The following is a 16,727-nucleotide window of genomic DNA, read 5'->3' on the forward strand; positions in this document are numbered from 1 at the left end:
ATGTATAGTCACAATAGAATGCAATGGGGGCACATAGGGATAGGGGCAACACAAACCATATACTCTAGAAGTGGAATGCGAACCACAAATTGACCCCAAACCTATGTGACCTTGTAGAGGGTCGCTGGGACTGTAAGAAAACAGTGAGGGTTAGAAAAACAGCCCACCCCAAGACCCTGAAAAGTGGGTGCAAAGTGCACCTAAGTTCCCCAAAGAGCACATAAGTTGTGATAGGGGAATTCTGCAAGGAAGACCAACACCAGCAATGCAACAACGATGGATTTCCGGACGAGAGTACCTGTGGAACAAGGGGACCAAGTCCAAGAGTCACGATCAAGTCAGGAGTGGGCAGATGCCCAGGAAATGCCAGCTGTGGGTGCAAGGAAGCTGCCACCGGATGGTAGAAGCTGTGGATTCTGCCAGAACGACAAGGGCTAGAAACTTCCCCTTTGGAGGATGGATGTCCCACGTCGTGAAGAGTCGTGCAGAGGTGTTTCCGTGTAGAAAGACCGCAAACAAGCCTTGCTAGCAGCAAGGGTCACGGTTAAGGTTTTTGGATGCTGCTGTGGCCCAGGAGGAACCAGGATGTCGCCAATTGCGAGAGGAGACAGAGGGGGCGTCCAGCAAGACAAAGAGCCCACTCAGAAGCAAGCAGCGCCCGCAGAATGGCCGGAACAGGCACTACGAAGTGGAGTGAACCGGAGCTCACCCGAAGTCACAAAAGAGGGTCCCACGACGCCGGAGGACAACTCAGGAGGTCGTGCACTGCAGGTTAGAGTGCCAGGGACCCAGGCTTGACTGTGCACAAAGGAAATCCTGGAAGAGTGCACAGGAGCTGGAGTAGCTGCAAAACACGCGGTTCCCAGCAATGCAGTCTAGCGTGGGGAGGCAAGGACTTACCTCCACCAAACTTGGACTGAAGAGTCACTGGACTGTGGGAGTCACTTGGACAGAGTTGCTGAGTTCAAGGGACCTCGCTCGTCGTGCTGAGAGGAGACCCAGACGACCGGTGATGCAGTTCTTTGGTGCCTGCGGTTGCAGGGGGAAGATTCCGTCGACCCACTGGAGATTTCTTTGAAGCTTCTAGTGCAGAGAGGAGGCAGACTACCCCCACAGCATGCACCACCAGGAAAACAGTCGAGAAGGCGGCAGGATCAGCGTTACAAGGTCGCAGTAGTCGTCTTTGCTACTTTGTTGCAGTTTTGCAGGCTTCCAGCGCAGTCAGCAGTCGATTCCTTGGCAGAAGGTGAAGAGAGAGATGCAGAGGAACTCTGATGAGCTCTTGCATTCGTTATCTAAAGAATTCCCCAAAGCAGAGACCCTAAATAGCCAGAAAAGGAGGTTTGGCTACTTAGGAGAGAGGATAGGCTAGCAACACCTGAAGGAGCCTATCAGAAGGAGTCTCTGACGTCACCTGCTGGCACTGGCCACTCAGAGCAGTCCAGTGTGCCAGCAGCACCTCTGTTTCCAAGATGGCAGAGGTCTGGAGCACACTGGAGGAGCTCTGGGCACCTCCCAGAGGAGGTGCAGGTCAGGGGAGTGGTCACTCCCCTTTCCTTTGTCCAGTTTCGCACCAGAGCAGGGATGGGGGATCCCTGAACCGGTGTAGACTGGCTTATGCAGAGATGGGCACCATCTGTGCCCATCAAAGCATTTCCAGAGGCTGGGGGAGGCTACTCCTCCCCAGCCCTGACACCTTATTCCAAAGGGAGAGGGTGTAACACCCTCTCTCCGAGGAAGTCCTTTGTTCTGCCTTCCTGGGCCAAGCCTGGCTGGACCCCAGGAGGGCAGAAACCTGTCTGAGGGGTTGGCAGCAGCTGCAGTGAAACCCCGGGAAAGGTGGTTTGGCAGTACCCGGGTCTGAGCTAGAGACTCGGGGGATCATGATATTGTCTCCCCAATGCCAGAATGGCATTGGGGTGATAATTCCATGATCTTAGACATGTTACATGGCCATGTTCGGAGTTACCATTGTGACGCTATACATATGTTGTGACATATGTATAGTGCACGCGTGTAATGGTGTCCCCGCACTCACAAAGTCCGGGGAATTTGCCTTGAACAATGTGGGGGCACCTTGGCTAGTGCCAGGGTGCCCACACACTAAGTAACTTAGCACCCAACCTTTACCAGGTAAAGGTTAGACATATAGGTGACTTATAAGTTACTTAAGTGCAGTGGTAAATGGCTGTGAAATAACGTGGACGTTATTTCACTCAGGCTGCAGTGGCAGGCCTGTGTAAGAATTGTCAGAGCTCCCTATGGGTGGCAAAAGAAATGCTGCAGCCCATAGGGATCTCCTGGAACCCCAATACCCTGGGTACCTCAGTACCATATACTAGGGAATTATAAGGGTGTTCCAGTATGCCAATGTAAATTGGTGAAATTGGTCACTAGCCTGTTAGTGACAATTTGGAAAGAAATGAGAGAGCATAACCACTGAGGTTCTGGATAGCAGAGCCTCAGTGAGACAGTTAGTCATAACACAGGTAACACATACAGGGCACACTTATGAGCACTGGGGCCCTGGCTGGCAGGGTCCCAGTGACACATACAACTAAAACAACATATATACAGTGAAATATGTGGGTAACATGCCAGGCAAGATGGTACTTTCCTACACAACCCCCCCATCAAACGAAGGACAATAAGACTAGCCATGACCTGATGAGTCTTCATTGCCTAAATGGAAATATCTGGAGAGTCCATCTGCATTGGAGTGGGTACTCCCAGGTCTATGTTCCACTGTATAGTCCATTCCCTGTAGGGATATGGACCACCTCAACAATTTATGATTTTCACCTTTCATTTGTTTTAGCCAAAGTAGAGGTTTGTGGTCTGTTTGAAAAATGAAGTGAGTGCCAAACAGGTATGGCCTCAACTTCTTCAGTGCCCAGACCACAGCAAAGGCCTCCCTCTCTATGGCAGACCAACGCTTTTCTCTAGTTGTCAACCTCCTGCTGATAGAAGCAACAGGTTGATCCTGGCCCTCAGAATTAAGTTGTGATAAGACTGCCCCTACCCCTAATTCAGATGCATCAGTTTGCACAATGAATTTTTTGGAGTAACAGGGGCTTTTCGGGACAGGTGCAGAGCACATGGCCTGCTTCAGCTCCTCAAAAGCTTTCTGACAGTTTGCTGTCCATAATACCTTTTTAGGCATTTTTTTAGATGTGAGGTCATTAAGAGAGGCTGCAATGGAGCCATAGTTCTTTATGAACCTCCTGTAGTACCCAGTGAGGCCCAAAAAGGCTCTCACCTGAGTCTGAGTTGTAGGGGGAACCCAATCTATAATAGTTTGGATTTTCCCCTGAAGTGGTGCAATCTGTTCCCCCACCTACCAGGTGGCCCAGATAAACCACTTTCCCCTGCCCTATCTGGCACTTTGAAGCCTTGATAGTGAGGCCTGCCTTTTGCAGGGCCTCCACAACTTTCCATAGGTGGACCAGGTGATCATCCCAGCTGGAGCTAAAGACAGCTATATCATCTAGATATGCTGCACTAAAAGCTTCCAGCCCTTGCAGGACTGTATTCACCAACCTTTGAAACGTGACAGGTGCATTTTTCAACCCAAAAGGCATTACTGTGAATTGGTAGTGCCCTCCAATGGTTGAAAATGCAGTTTTTGCTTTTGCATCCTCTAATAACTTGATCTGCCAATACCCTGCAGTCAAATCAAAGGTGCTTAGATACTTGGCAGATGCCAGTGTATCTATTAGCTCATCTGCCCTGGGTATAGGGTGAGCATCCGTTTTGGTTACTTGGTTGAGACCTCTATAGTCTACACAAAATCTAATTTCCTTCTTTCCATCTTTGGAATGAGGTTTTGGTACAAGTACCACAGGAGAGGCCCATGGACTTTAAAAATGCTCAACCACTCCTAGTTCAAGCATTTTCTGAACCTCTTGTTTTGTGCAGCCTCTGACATTATCAGGCTGCCTATAGATCTTACTTTTGACAGGCAAGCTGTCTCCAGTATCTATAGTGTGCTCACACCAAGAAGTGGTGCCTGGCACAGTAGAAAAGAGTTCAGAAAACTGACCCAGGAGATTTATGCAGTGGTCTTTCTGCTCAGCAGTCAGACAATCTGCCAGAACTACACCTTCCACTAGAGCATCTTGTTCTGTGGAAGAGAACAGATCAGGGAGAGGGTCACTCTCTTCTTCCTGTCCTTCCTCTGTTGCCATGAGCAGGGTGAGATCAGCCCTGTCATAGTAGGGTTTCAGGCGATTGACATGGAGTACCCTAATGGGACTCCTGGCAGTGCCTAAGTCAACTAAGTAGGTGACTTCACCTTTTTTCTCAACAATAGTGTGGGGTCCACTCCATTTATCTTGGAGTGCTCTTGGGGCCACAGGCTCCAAGACCCACACTTTCTGCCCTGGTTGTTACTGAACCAGAACGGCCTTCTCGTCATGCCATTGCTTTTGGAGCTCTTGGCTGGCCTGAAGGTTTTTACTGGCCTTTTTCATGTACTCAGCCATCCTAGATATTAGGCCAAGTACATAGTACACTATGGGCCTGATTCTAACTTTGGAGGACGGTGTTAAACCGTCCCAAAAGTGGCGGATATACCACCTACCGTATTACGAGTCCATTATATCCTATGGAACTCGTAATACGGTAGGTGGTATATCCGCCACTTTTGGGACGGTTTAACACCGTCCTCCAAAGTTAGAATCAGGCCCTATGTCTTGCTTTGGAGCTTTTAAAGGTTGTTCCCAACCCTCCTTCACAAGTGTTAGGGGACCTCTTACAGGGTGTCCAAATAGGAGTTCAAAGGGGCTGAAGCCCACTCCTTTCTGGGGTACCTCCCTGTAAGCAAAAAGGAGGCAAGGTAACAGGACATCCTATCTCCTCCGGAGTTTTTCAGGGAGTCCCATTATCATTCCTTTGTGAGTTTTGTTAAATCTCTCCACCAGTCCATTTGTTTGTGGATGATAGGGTGTGGTGAACTTGTATGTCACACCACATTCCTTCCACATGGCCTTTAAGTAAGCAGACATGAAATTGCTTCCCCTGTCTGATAGCACCTCTTTTGGGAAGCCCACCCTGGAAAAGATTCCCAGGAGGGCCTTTGCCACTGCAGGAGCTGTAGTGGTCCTTAGAGGAACTGCTTCAGGATATCTGGTGGTATGGTCCACTACCACCAAGATAAACCTATTGCCTGAAGCAGTAGGAGGGTCAAGGGGGCCAACTATGTCAACCCCTACCCTTTCAAAGGGAGCCCCAACCAGAGGCAGTGGAATAAGGGGTGCCTTTGGGGTGCCACCTGTTTTGCCACTGGCTTGACAGGTTTCACAGGACTTACAAAATTCCTTTGTGTCCTCCGACATTCTAGGCCAATGAAACAAGGGGACAAGCCTGTCCCAAGTTTTCATTTGCCCCAAATGTCCAGCTAAGGGAATGTCGTGGGCTAGAGTTAGGAGGAACTTTCTGTATTCCTGAGGAATCACCAATCTCCTGGCAGCTCCAGGTTTTGGATCCCTTGCTTCAGTATACAAAAGGTTGTCCTGCCAGTAAACTCTGTGAGAGTCACTGACATCCCCTTTTGCTTGTTTGACAGCTTGCTGCCTTAGACCCTCTAGTGTGGGACAGGTATGCTGTGCCACACTCAGCTCCTCCCTGGCAGGCCCCCCTTCACCCAAAAGCTCAGCAGTGTCGGCTTCCAGCTCCTCTGGTGTAGGTTCTGCACAGGGTTGAAATTCTTCTTCCTCAGAAGTTGAATCCACTGTAGAGGGAGGGATAGTAGGTAGTGTTTTACCTTTACTAACCCTAGCTTTAGGGAGCACTTGGTCCATTCTTCCAGGATCCAAGTCACCCTGTCCTTTTTGCTTTTTGGCCTGAGCCCTAGTCAAAGCAAAAATATGCCCTGGAATGCCCAGCATTGCTGCATGAGCCTCTAACTCCACTTCTGCCCAAGCTGATGTCTCTAAATTGTTCCCTAGTAGACAGTCTACAGGTAAATCTGAGGCAACCACAACTTTCTTTGGACCAGTAACCCCCCCCAGTTGAGATTCACAAAAGCCATGGGGTGGCTAAGAGTGTTGTTATGAGCATCAGTCACTTGGTACTGGTGACCAAGTAGGTGTTGTTCAGGGTGGACCAGTTTCTCTATTACCATTGTAACACTGGCACCTGTGTCCCTGTAGGCCTGAACCTCAACACCGTTTATTAGGGGCAGTTGCTTGTACTTATCCATATTAAGGGGACAAGCAACCAAGGTGGCTAAATCAATAGCCCCCTCAGAGACTAACACAGCCTCTGTGGTCTCCCTAACAAGACCAACCCAAACTAAATTACCAAAAGTGAGCCCAGCTACTCCCTTGGATTGGCTATTAGTAGGTTTGCTCCCACCACCACTGCTATTACTAGGGGCACTAGGTGTAGCAGCAGGGGTTGTAGTGGTAGGAGGCTTGGTGCTTTTCTTTGGACAACTGGGATCTGTTGTCTAATGGCCTTTTATTTTACATAAATAGCACCATGGTTTCTTTTCTTTGTTTTGATTTGAAGAGGATTTGGGCCCACCACCCCCACCAGAGTGTTTTTGTGGGCCTGATGAAGACTCATTTTTAGATTTGTCCCCACCCTTGTCAGAAGACTTACCATCCTTCTTCTTGCCATCCTTGTCACCCCCTGTATGAACTTTTCTGTTCACCCTTGTTCTGACCCATTTGTCTGCCTTCTTTCCCAATTCTTGGGGAGAGGTCAGATCAGAGTCTACCAGGTACTGGTGTAACAAATCAGACACACAATTATTAAGAATATGCTCTCTCAGGATTAAGTTATACAGGCTTTCATTGTCAGAAACTTTACTGCCATGTAACCACCCCTCCAAGGCCTTCACTGAATGGTCAACAAAGTCTACCCAATTTTGTGAAGACTCCTTTTTGGTTTCTCTGAACTTGATCCTGTACTGTTCAGTGGTTAAGCCATAACCATCAAGGAGTGCATTCTTAAGAACTGTAAAATCATTGGCATCACTTTCCTTAACAGTAAGGAGCCTATCCCTACCCTTTCCACTGAAAGATAGCCATAGGATAGCAGCCTACTGCCTTTGAGGGACCCCCTGTACATTACAGGCCCTCTCAAGTGCAGCAAACTACTTGTTAATGTCACCCCCTCCTTGTAAGGGGGAACTATCTTGTGCAGATTCCTAGAATCATGCTCTTTTACAGAATTACTATCTGTAATACTGATGCTGCCACCATGGGGTCCAAACCCCAACCTCTGCCTTTCTTTTTCTAAGTCAAATGCTTGTCTATCTAAATCCGGCTGTTGCTTCTTGAGCTTCAGCCTGGATTCTTCCACTCTCAATCTATTGAGCTCCCTTTCTAACACTCTGTCTTCATGGAGGGTGGGTTGGGCATGCTTTGACACAGAAGAATGATGAGAATGAACAGAGGGAGACCTGTCCCTAACAGATGGCACTCTAACAACCTGTCCTAAAGGAGTTATCTCTATACTAAGATGAGAACTCACATCAGTACCAACCCTGCTAGGTGGTCTGCTAATGGCCAGGTTGGGAAGGTTCCCTTCTAACTCCTTTACTAGGGGTGCCCCAGAATCAGAGTGTGAACCATCAGCTAATCTCTCACCAGAAGTGCCAACTAAGGTCTTATCTTGTTCAATGAGCATATTAACTAACAGTTGTCTTGAGGGATTCTTCCCTACCCCTAAACCTCTATCTATGCAGAGACTCCTTGCTTCTTTCCAGCTAAGGTTGTCATAAGCTATGCTGGCCAGATCAAGAGTTTGGCCTGTACCAGACATGATAGACAAGAGTTTAAGGGACAGTAAAAGAAAGAAAAAGTTTCAGAACTTTTTAAAGAACAGAAAAAAAACTTTTTAAGAACGTATGGAAAGTTTTAGAGGTACTTTTCAGCACTTAGCAAAAGAGTAAGAGAAGAAAAGCAAAACTTTTTGGTTAGGTGTACATACACTAAACTTGTTTTGTATATTTTTCTCTTATGAAAAGTACAAAATGACAAAGTGGTAAGTAGTTGCAAGTACGTATCCCACCGCTGCACAACCAATGTAGGAGGCTGGCCTGGCTTGTAGTGGGTGCCAAGGGGTACTTACACCTTGCACCAGGTCCAGGTATCCCTTATTAGTGTAGAGGGGTGTCTAGCAGCTTAGGCTGATAGAAAAGGTAGCTTAGCAGAGCAGCTTAGGCTGAACTAGGAGACGAGTGAAGCTCCTACAGTACCACTAGTGTCACATGCACAATATCATAAGAAAACACAATACACAGATATACTAAAAATAAAGGTACTTTATTTTTATGACAATATGCCAAAGTATCTCAGTGAGTACCCTCAGTATGAGGATAGCAAATATACACAAGATATATGTGCACAATACCAAAATATGCAGTAATAGCAATAGAAAACAGTGCAAACAATGTATAGTCACAATAGAATGCAATGGGGGCACATAGGGATAGGGGCAACACAAACCATATACTCTAGAAGTGGAATGCGAACCACGAATTGACCCCAAACCTATGTGACCTTGTAGAGGGTCGCTGGGACTGTAAGAAAACAGTGAGGGTTAGAAAAATAGCCCACCCCAAGACCCTGAAAAGTGGGTGCAAAGTGCACCTAAGTTCCCCAAAGAGCACAGAAGTCGTGATAGGGGAATTCTGCAAGGAAGACCAACACCAGCAATGCAACAACAATGGATTTCCTGACAAGAGTACCTGTGGAACAAGGGGACCAAGTCCAAGAGTCACGATCAAGTCGGGAGTGGGCAGATGCCCAGGAAATGCCAGCTGTGGGTGCAAGGAAGCTGCCACCGGATGGTAGAAGCTGTGGATTCTGCAAGAACGACAAGGGCTAGAAACTTCCCCTTTGGAGGATGGATGTCCCACGTCGTGAAGAGTCGTGCAGAGGTGTTTCCGTGCAGAAAGACCGCAAACAAGCCTTGCTAGCTGCAAGGGTCGTGTTAGGGTTTTTGGATGCTGCTGTGGCCCAGGAGGGACTAGGATGTCGCCAATTGCGTGAGGAGACAGAGGGGGTGTCCAGCAAGACAAAGAGCCCACTCAGAAGCAAGCAGCACCCGCAGAAGTTCCGGAACAGGCACTACGAAATGGAGTGAACCGGAGCTCACCCGAAGTCACAAAAGAGGGTCCCACGACGCCGGAGGACAACTCAGGAGGTCGTGCACTGCAGGTTAGAGTGCCGGGGACCCAGGCTTGGCTGTGCACAAAGGAAATCCTGGAAGAGTACACAGGAGCCGGAGTAGCTGCAAAACACGCGGTTCCCAGCAATGCAGTCTAGCGTGGGGAGGCAAGGACTTAACTTCACCAAACTTGGACTGAAGAGTCACTGGACTGTGGGAGTCACTTGGACAGAGTTGCTGAGTTCAAGGGACCTCGCTCGTCGTGCTGAGAGGAGACCCAGAGGACCGGTGATGCAGTTCTTTGGTGCCTGCAGTTGCAGGGGGAAGATTCCGTCGACCCACGGGAGATTTCTTTGGAGCTTCTAGTGCAGAGAGGAGGCAGACTACCCCCACAGCATGCACCACCAGGAAAACAGTCGAGAAGGCGGCAGGATCAGCGTTACAAGGTCGCAGTAGTCGTCTTTGCTACTTTGTTGCAGTTTTGCAGGCTTCCAGCGCGGTCAGCAGTCGATTCCTTGGCAGAAGGTGAAGAGAGAGATGCAGAGGAACTCTGATGAGCTCTTGCATTCGTTATCTAAAGAATTCCCCAAAGCAGAGACCCTAAATAGCCAGAAAAGGAGGTTTGGCTACTTAGGAGAGAGGATAGGCTAGCAGCACCTGAAGGAGCCTAACAGAAGGAGTCTCTGACGTCACCTGCTGGCAATGGCCACTCAGAGCAGTCCAGTGTGCCAGCAGCACCTCTGTTTCCAAGATGGCAGAGGTCTGGAGCACACTGGAGGAGCTCTGGGCACCTCCCAGGGGAGGTGCAGGTCAGGGGAGTGGTCACTCCCCTTTCCTTTGTCCAGTTTCGCGCCAGAGCAGGGCTGGGGGATCCCTGAACCGGTGTAGACTGGCTTATGCAGAGATGGGCACCATCTGTGCCCATCAAAACATTTGCAGAGGCTGGGGGAGGCTACTCCTCCCCAGCCCTGACACCTTATTCCAAAGGGAGAGGGTGTAACACCCTCTCTCTGAGGAAGTCCTTTGTTCTGCCTTCCTGGGCCAAGCCTGGCTGGACCCCAGGAGGGCAGAAACCTGTCTGAGGGGTTGGTAGCAGCAGCAGCTGCAGTGAAACCCCGGGAAAGGTGGTTTGGCAGTACCCGGGTCTGAGCTAGAGACTCGGGGGATCATGATATTGTCTCCTGGGGTGATAATTCCATGATCTTAGACATGTTACATGGCCATGTTTGGAGTTACCATTGTGGCGCTATACATATGTTGTGACATATGTATAGTGCACGCGTGTAATGGTGTCCCCGCACTCACAAAGTCCGGGGAATTTGCCCTGAACAATGTGGGGGCACCTTGGCTAGTGCCAGGGTGCCCACACACTAAGTAACTTAGCACCCAACCTTTACCAGGTAAAGGTTAGACATATAGGTGACTTATAAGTTACTTAAGTGCAGTGGTAAATGGCTGTGAAATAACGTGGACGTTATTTCACTCAGGCTGCAGTGGCAGGCCTGTGTAAGAATTGTCAGAGCTCCCTATGTGTGGCACAAGAAATGCTGCAGCCCATAGGGATCTCCTGGAACCCCAATACCCTGGGTACCTCAGTACCATATACTAGGGAATTATAAGGGTGTTCCAGTAAGCCAATGTAAATTGGTAAAAATGGTCACTAGCCTGTTAGTGACAATTTTGAAAGAAATGAGAGAGCATAACCACTGAGGTTCTGGTTAGCAGAGCCTCAGTGAGACAGTTAGTCATCACACAGGGAACACATACAGGGCACACTTATGAGCACTGGGGCCCTGCCTGGCAGGGTCCTAGTGACACATACAACTAAAACAACATATATACAGTGAAAAATGGGGGTAACATGCCAGGCAAGATGGTACTTTCCTACAGGGGGCTGTTCTAATAAAGCGAACTTTATCACATAGTAATCTTTGGTCTCCCGCTCATCTCTCCTGGACACCTCACTCATGAATAATACTGAATGCTATTATTATTAACAATAATAATATCGAAAGAATATTGCATACATTTTTAAAGTAGATATAATCCTGCTCAACTTCACGCTCTACCTGCAATTCTTTCTATTTTACGATAACAAATTATGTCACGTGACCCAGGTTCTACCAATATTTTTGCGAACCTGGTTCCCACACATACTACACGTTTTGTAGCACCCCGATAAGGTCACCGCACATGGAAGATTAAACCTCGGCTGCATGGTTTATGTGTGAACGAAAGCTTCACAACAGTGCTCGTCCTACCCCATCACACATGCAAACCGCACACTTTCCACACCAGGCGCTCTCGCGCCGCTCCCGCCCCTTCCAATCGCTCTTACGTGACTTTAAACGGCGTTCATCCCCCGCCCCTAACTCCACGTCATCGCACCGTTAACCAATAGGCAGCCGGGGCTCCTCGCGTGTTTTTGTTGTGTGCAGACAGAGGCGCGCCCGCCGCGCGACAAGTCAGTTGCTCGAGTTCCTTCCTGGTGCGGGTTGTCTCGCGGCGGTCGCTGGGCGCGTCGGGAGGCGTGCAGAGCGCGAGCCTGGTCTGCTACCAGCAGGAGGTAGCTGTCCGCGAGCCCGCCTGGGAGCACGTGCACCGAGGCAAGGGGTGAGTTCTCGGGTTGAAGCTGCGTTGCAATGCACGAGAACGTGCTTGCAGGACGATTGTTTAAGAGCATGAACCATGCATGTGCGTGTAATTAATCTAATGTGTAAGAGGTGCTCATATTACTCCAGATGATGTGAAGACTGTGTAAGTCGCATTAGTGTGTGTGGGTGCGTGCGTGTTGCACACGCTTGTGTCGTGTGTAAACCGTAGTAGTGTGTGAGTGCGTGCCTGTTGCACACGCATGTGAGGTAGTGTGTAAACCGTAGTAGTGTGTGTGAGTGCGTGCCTGTTGCACACGCGTCTGAGGTAGTGTGTAAACCGTAGTAGTGTGTGTGAGTGCGTGCCTGTTGCACACGCGTCTGAGGTAGTGTGTAAACCGTAGTAGTGTGTGTGAGTGCGTGCTGCACACGCTTGTGTCGTGTGTAAACCGTAGTAGTGTGTGAGTGCGTGCCTGTTGCACACGCATGTGAGGTAGTGTGTAAACCGTAGTAGTGTGTGTGAGTGCGTGCCTGTTGCACACGCGTCTGAGGTAGTGTGTAAACCGTAGTAGTGTGTGTGAGAGTGCGTGCCTGTTGCACACGCGTCTGAGGTAGTGTGTAAACCGTAGTAGTGTGTGTGAGTGCGTGCCTGTTGCACACGCGTCTGAGGTAGTGTGTAAACCGTAGTAGTGTGTGTGAGTGCGTGCCTGTTGCACACGCTTGTGACGTGTGTAAACCGTAGTAGTGCGTGTGAGTGCGTGCCTGTTGCACACGCGTGTGACGTGTGTAAACCGTAGTAGTGTGTGAGAGACTGCGTGCATGTTGCACACGCGTGTGAGGTAGTGTGTAAACCGTAGTAGTGTGTGTGAGAGTGCGTGCCTGTTGCACACGCGTGTGACGGTGTGTAAACTGTAGTTGTGTGTGTGCATGTTGCACACTCGTGTGACGTGTGTAAACCGTAGTAGTGTGTGTGCGTGCATGTTGCACACGCGTGTGACGGTGTGTAAACTGTAGTTGTGTGTGTGCATGTTGCACACTCGTGTGACGTGTGTAAACCGTAGTAGTGTGTGTGCGTGCATGTTGCACACGCGTGTGATGTGTGTAAACTATTAGTGTGAGTGCGTGCATGTTGCAAACGTGTGTGAGGTAGTGTGTAAACCGTAGTAGTGTGTGAGTGCGTGCATGTTGCACACTTGTGTGACGTGTGTAAACCGTAGTAGTGTGTGAGTGCGTGCATGTTGCACACTTGTGTGACGTGTGTAAACCGTAGTAGTGTGTGAGTGCGTGCATGTTGCACACTTGTGTGACGTGTGTAAACCGTAGTAGTGTGTGAGAGAGAGTGCGTGCATGTTGCACACGCTTGTGAGGTAGTGTGTAAACCCTAGTAGTGTGTGAGAGAGAGTGCGTGCATGTTGCACACGCTTGTGAGGTAGTGTGTAAACCCTAGTAGTGTGTGAGAGAGAGTGTGTGCATTTTGCACACGCGTGTGACGTAGTGTGTAAACCGTAGTAGTGTGTGAGTGCGTGCATGTTGCACACGCTTGTGAGGTAGTGTGTAAACCCTAGTAGTGTGTGAGAGAGAGTGTGCATTTTGCACACGCGGGTGACGTAGAGTGTAATCGTGCAGGGGCATGCTTGTGTTTCCTGTAGGCATTCGTGCTGCACTGGACCTCTTTCTTGCCGTAGCCGGTGTGTAGCACTTGCGCGCCCCTTGCACTTATTTACATGCTGAACGTGCACCTCACGGTAACCTGAGGTCGGCTTGGTTAGGGTCATGGCACCTGGTGTGGCTGGACTTTGGAGTTTTGTAGTCTTTTGGGCAGGACTTTAAGTGGGCGAAAAAACGGAGGGGCCTCTCAAAGGGGCGTGGCCTAACACCACAAGCTACAGATCTGTGCATAGCATAGAAACACGTAAACTGAAAATCTGTGCATGGCATAAAAACACAAGCTAAAAATATGTGCCTAGCAAAGAAACACGTAAGCTAAAAATGTGTATAGTATAAAGGACCCCCACCCCCTCTTTATATGTTGCTGCTTCTTCCTGTCCTTGCATAATTGCCTCAGTCTGAAATGATGAGAGACTGAAAGAACCGTAACGAGTCACTTTGACGTTACATCGAAGTCATGAAGGGTGGTCTCTGCTGTACAGAAAATATTTTTTTTTTTCACACGGAGGGTAAAAACAGAGAGCCCGCTTTTTAGAACTGCTGATGCCGAGTCCCGGCAGGACCCGGCCCACTGAAAGCCCTGCTTTTGTATGTGAATTGCGCGTCAGTAGAGGCCTCCGATGGCACTGTCCTTATATTTTTGAACCTGTATCGCCCTTTTTTGTGCTTGAATTAAAGGCAGATCTGAATAAGTTATAAAGTATCTGTCTTAAAAATAAACATTCATTGTGCACGTTTCCGGAATTCATCCTAACCAATGGTGTAGTTACTGCAAATTGCAAAAGGTGCAACCCTGCAGGATTTCATATAGGAATTATAGAAGAAAAATCCAACTTTACAAATATACATTTTTGGCGGATATGCTTTTCTTTAGTTGGTAAGTTTTTTTGCTGCACTGTTGTAGTTTTCTGTTCGTTTCCCCTTTTCTGTTGCCTGGAGTTTTCGTTTCTTTGCGTGTCTCAGTGGGTTCGGTAACTGTGGCTAACAGTTGAGGAATGATGCTCGCGTCACGAACACTCGCTCCATTGGGATTTGAGAAATGATTATGACCAATATGGGCAGAAAGGTTTGCAAAACATGTCAGTGCAGTAGGTGGTGTTCTTTAATCAGCACTTAGCTGAGCTCCTGGTCAAGGCATAGCCACGACGGCTTGCAGGGAAGGTGGGGAGGGGGGTACTCTTTTCTTCGAGAGGTTTTGCAGCGCTTTATAAATAGCAGCTGGCATATCAGGGAATCTAGGATGAACCTGTCACTAGTAATCAAGATGATGACTCGCAGCAACATCCGCCTGCACCTGAGTAGGAGTTGTTAAATGGGTGAAAGTGCTGGGGGCTTGTGTGTGGTCACAAGTTCAATTTGGGAGACCTGAGGGCTGCTTTTGTGCCAGTGGTTGCAGGTACCAGTGCTTACCTGGCCTGGTATTTCATCATCAGACCTTGAAAGGAAGAAGAGGAGAAATATAGGACATGGGTGAAACAACCTGTGGGAGGGAGACAGTAAATATAGAGCTATGGCAGAAAGAGACATGAGGTGGAATGAAAACTAGACGGTCTTGGCATTCAGCAACTCTGGTATTCGGAGCAGTGGTGGTGGGCGCCTCAGGAAAAACGTTGAGCACCTGTTTTTTACACAAATTAAGCACCTACTCAAAACAGTGGGTCTGTCAGGAGTCAGGGTGGGGTGGCTTCTTGGGGCTTAGGATAATGGACATTTTGGCAGAAGGTGCTAGCCCCATGAGGGTGTCGAGTGATAGTCCCTCTTTGGGATGATGTTGGTTGAACCAAATTCCCCGTTGACACTCGGATTTTGTGTCCCAGCCAGAGGGCTGTGGATGCTCGAGCTCTGCATAGGGGAGTGGGATTCTGAGGCAATGTTCTGTCAGATAGGATCAAGGTTGGTGGGTCCTAGGCTCAGGCTGACGGGTGCTAAGAAGTACTAAGGGGGACGTATGGGGAGGAGTTCTGTTGCATAACAAAAGGTTACTCAGTAGTGCAGGGAGCATGTTTACCAACAGCAGCCACGCCTCCTGCGAGTCAGCTTACCTGCCTGTTTCTGGTGATGACATCACCGTGGCCTGTGCAGAATTGCTGGCCTCCTTCTGCTAGAAGGGAGGTGGGGACGTTCCAGGGTCAGCACTTGCTGGCAGTGGGCAGGCCTTACGGTGTGGACCCGGGTTCGAGAGGAGTAGTTGTGCGCTTCTCCTGTGCAGGGAGCATCTATGGTTTATATTCCTAGTTATTGGTAATTGAGCCCTGGCTCCCGCCAGCTGGTTCCTTTGCAGCATTTTAAGATCAGACTTTAGCCGATCGGGTTGATTGCACGTTTGTTTACGGTCTTGGAAGGAATCGATGTAGAATCACTACTCGGGCATCCAGGTCAAGCGTAGTCTGTTGCAGAGTGCAGGTGGCAGTGCTTGTTTACGACTCTGCCTCAGGAGCTGTTTCTGGGTAGATTCTAAGAGCTCCTCAAATGGGTACTTTGGCGTGAAGATTTATTAAATGATTCCAACAGCAAAGACACATCCGCTGTTTTGTGACGCACAGAAAGCCCTAGTTTATAGACCACACCCAGACAAGATATCATTGGACATCTACACACTCTAAGTGAGCTTGGAGCAGGGACCGCTTTAAAGGGGCGGGCAGGATATGAAGTGGGCTTGATGGGGTTAGGTGGGCACAGACTGAGTACCTGAGGTACCACCATGCTCTTTAACTCATCTTGATAAACTACCACTGGTCACTAGCTTTTCAATAAGCAACTAGAAGGAAGACACCCCCCTCCTCCCAAGAACATATTGCTTAGGCATCCACTTGGGCTTCCTGTGGCTCAGCAGTGACAAAGTTCTCTTCTGTGGTGCATTGGAGCCAGAATCTGGTGAGACATTGAATAAGGTCATCTGGACAACTCAGAAAAATAGTTGAACTTTCAAGAAAAATGCAAAATACCGTCAAGGAACAGCTTGCACAAACTGATGTGGACTGGAGTTCTGACAAGCAGACCTTTTGATCCTGGCCCCATTTCTTTGGCGAGTGGGGAGACTAGATGAAAAAACAAGCATTAGCAAAGCCATTACGTTTGGATTTGATGTGCTGATGCATGCATCGTTCGCACAATAGAGCAAGGCACACCTGAGGGAGTGGGCAGAAGTATGTCCCACATGCAGTTCAATGCAAGCACTTCAGTGGAGGTCAAAGGATACAGCCAATTGCATTAGCTGAGAGAGATGTTTACTCTCCTGAGCTGACCCAAGAAGTGATTAACAAAGTCTCAAGCCAATGATTGAAAAATGCTGGTCAAAGATAGTCAGTGGTAGAAATGGGCGGGTTTAAAGCCCGCTCTTTGTAT

At 48.8% G+C, this 16,727-nt stretch overlaps 1 protein-coding gene across 3 annotated transcripts in view; it reads left to right on the forward strand.

The window, feature by feature from the left end:
* Nucleotides 1–11,515: 11,515 nt before the first annotated feature.
* The window catches only part of ADISSP (adipose secreted signaling protein), a 309,465-nt gene continuing 304,253 nt past the window's right edge, over nucleotides 11,516–16,727 (forward strand). For 2 of the 3 annotated variants that reach the window (XM_069205193.1, XM_069205201.1), the window contains exon 1: nucleotides 11,517–11,736. The gene's annotated coding sequence lies outside the window, so the exon portion shown is untranslated. Of the gene's footprint in view, nucleotides 11,737–16,727 lie in introns of all 3 variants that reach the window. The other variant, XM_069205208.1, reaches the window with a different exon arrangement.

The sequence above is a fragment of the Pleurodeles waltl genome, chromosome 1_2 (genome assembly GCF_031143425.1).
Source record: "Pleurodeles waltl isolate 20211129_DDA chromosome 1_2, aPleWal1.hap1.20221129, whole genome shotgun sequence".
NCBI classification, from domain to species: domain Eukaryota; kingdom Metazoa; phylum Chordata; class Amphibia; order Caudata; family Salamandridae; genus Pleurodeles; species Pleurodeles waltl.